We start from the raw sequence: 3,402 nt of genomic DNA, 5'->3' as shown, positions 1-3,402 counted from the left end.
TTCACATACCTGTGACTATTTTATAACTACCAGTGTGTACTTCTTAATCCTTTCATCTTTTTCACACATTCCCCTCCTATCTAGTAACCATCAGCTTGTTCTCTGTACCTATGAGACTGTTTCTGTTTTGTTTGTTAGTTTATTTTGTTCTTTAGATTCCACATATAAGTGAAATCATATGATATCTGTCTTTGTCTGACTTATTTCACTTAGCATAATATTCTCTAGGTCCATCCATGTTGTCACAAATGGTAAGATTTCATTCTTTTTTATGGACGAGTAATATTCTATTATATGTACGTACCACTTTTTCCTTATCCAAATGTGCATTAATGGCTCTTAGGTTACTTCCATATCTTGGCCATTATAAAGTGCAATTGCTAGGTCATAAGGTAGCTCTAATTTTAACATTTTTGAGAGAACTCTGTACTGTTTTTCGTAGTGGCTGCACCAATTTGCCAGCCCACCAACAGTGCATGAGGGTTCTCTTTCCTTCACATCTCTTCCAACAATGTTGTTTCTTGATTTGTTGATGGTAGTCATTCTGACAGGTGTAAGGTGATATCTCATTGTGGTTCTAATTTGCATTTCTCTGATGATGAGTGACATCGAGCATTTTTCCATACGTCTGTTGACCATCCATATGTCCTTTTTGGAGATATGTCTTTTTAGGTCCTTTGCCAATTTTTTAATTGGAGTGTTTGTTGTTGTTGTTGTTTTTATGTTAAGTTATAGGAGTTCTTTATCAGATATATCATTGGGGAATATCTTCCACCATTCAGTAAGTTGTCTTTTCATTTTGTTGATGGTTTCTTTTGCTGTGCAAAAATTTTTTAGTTTGATGTAGTCTCATTTATTTATTTTTCCTTTTGTTTCCCTTGCCTGGGAAGATATATCAGAAAAAATATTACTAAGAGCAATGTCAGAGAGTTTACTGCCTATGTTTTCTTCTAGGAGTTTTATGGTTTTGGGTCTTACATTTAAGTCTTTAATCCATTTTGAGTGTTCTCTTGTATGAGGTGTAAAAAAGTGATCTAGTTTTTTTTTTTTTTAATGTATTTGTCCAGTTTTCCCAACACCGTTTATTGAATATAGACCGTCTTTACCCCACTGTATATTCTTGCCTCTTTTGTCATAGATTAAATAACCATATAGGTTTATTTCTGGTCTCTCTATCCTGTTCTATTGCTCTACATTTCTGTTTTTATGCCAGTACCATGCTGTATTGATTACTTTAGCCTTGTAGTATAATTTGATAGCAGGTAGTGTGAAACCTCCAACTTTGTTCTTCTTTCTCAAGATTGCTGTGGCTATTCGGGGTCCTTTGAGGTTCCATGTAAACTTTAGAATTATTTGTTCTGGTTCTCTAAAAAATGCCATTGGTGTTTTGACAGGAATTGCATTGAATCTATAGATTGCTTTGGGTAGTATGGACATTTTAATGTTTATTCTTCCTATCCATGAAACGGTATATGCTTCAATTTATTTGTATCTTCATCAATTTCTTTCTTCAATGGTTTGTAATTTTCTGAGTACAGGTCTTTTATCTCCTTCATTACATTTATTTCTAGGTATTTTTTTTTTATATAATTGTAAATGAGATTGTTTTCTTAATTTCTCTTTCTGATAGTTCATTATTGGTGTATAAAAATGCAACCAGTTTCTGAGTATTACATTTGTATCCTACTACTTTACTAAATTCATTTATTGGTTCTAATAGTTTTTTGGTGGAATCTTTAGGGTTCTCTATATACGGTATCATGTCATCTGCAAATAAAGACAATTTTACTTCTTCCTTTCCAATTAGGTTGCCTTTTATTTATTTTTCTTGTCTGATTGCTGTGATTAGGACTTTCAATACTATGTTGAATAAAAGTGTTAAAAGTAGACATCCTTGACTTGTCCTGATCTTAAGGAAAAGGCTTTTAGCCTTTCCCCATTGAGTGTGATGTTAGCTGTGAGTTTATCATCTATGGCCTTTATTGTGTCGAGGTACATTTCTTACATTCCCACTTTTCTGAGCATTTTTATCACAAATGAATGCTGAATTTTGTCAACCTCCTTTTCTGCATCTATTTATATGGTGAACATTTCTCAAAATAATGTATAGTATTCTGTAATGGTATAATTAGCACTCAATAAATGCTAGTTTTCTTGTCTTGCATTTTTTAAAATACATTTTAGAATAGATTTTAATTAATTATCTACCTCACAATTAAAGGAGAAACTTAGGACTTGGAGCTACTGCAGGTTAGAATTCGATTCCCCAATCTTACGTCTTACTTCGTATATTCTAAACACACCATGCTTCCTCTCAAGACTTGATCAGATCACATAATCTGTGCTGACACCTCTTCCTGAACTCCTGCACTTTAGGAAAAAGTTTCATTTGTATCTCTGGCTGCTGTGATCTGAATCTTTAGAATAGGTATTGTTCTATTGCTGCAGAGAAGACAAAGTAGCTCCTTGGGGAGAAATAATTTAGAGAAAGGAAATAAATATTTCCTTCTAAAGATGATGAACAGGGAAATAAGCAAAGTAGATATGGTAGTAGCATAGCTTTTGGTGACCATTTAAAAAATTAGAAGCCAGGAAATATGGTCAGATATGATTTTTTTCTTTTAAATTTTAGAAAGTGTATGTAAAAAGTCTTATGAAAATATAAAACAGAAATTCACATATTTATGTCATATGTTTAACAACTGGTCTATAATATGAAGAATGAGAGTAAATGAAAAGAATAAAGCACTTCACAGAAATAAGTAAAAATAAAAATCTGTTAATATAATGTTTGCTATGGAGCCATATGGTCAAAATAACCATACTAATGGTTCAATATAGAAATTTCTATGAATCAGTGACTCTTTTTAAATAGTAGATTTATTTATTTTAAGTGAATATACATTTTTCTTTGTTTTCTGAGCATACTACATAAAATCTATTCAAGACGAAGAGTTGAAATTCTGGGCCCTTAAGAATAGTATTAAAATAATTCTCTTTCCCCTTGATTAATATGAATTTATTGTTATTTCCACATGCAATAACCAGACAAAAAAGAAAAATGGGTTGGAAGGGTAATGGAGGATCTCCCACAAGTGGTAGAAAAGTAGAACAGGCAAGCTGGGGGAGGGCAGGATTGTAGCTAGAGACGTAGGCTTTCACTGCTCAAGCTCTCTCTCCAACTACTTCTGCTTGCTGACATGTTTCTCACTCATGTGTGTCTTCCATGGAATGGGTTGCGTGATTGTGGTAGCACTTTTGAGCCTCACAGCTCGTGGCTCCCCTTACCTAATGTGGACTGCCATGCCCCTCTAGGTCTAGCTGAAGAAATCTGGAAGGACAATTCTGGTTAAGCAGCTTGAGCCAGGTGCCACTGCTCTCCCCACTCTCACCAGCCCTACC

Source organism: Pteropus vampyrus, unplaced genomic scaffold (assembly GCF_000151845.1).
Source record: "Pteropus vampyrus isolate Shadow unplaced genomic scaffold, Pvam_2.0 Scaffold109, whole genome shotgun sequence".
NCBI classification, from domain to species: domain Eukaryota; kingdom Metazoa; phylum Chordata; class Mammalia; order Chiroptera; family Pteropodidae; genus Pteropus; species Pteropus vampyrus.
This window is presented reverse-complemented; position numbering follows the sequence as displayed.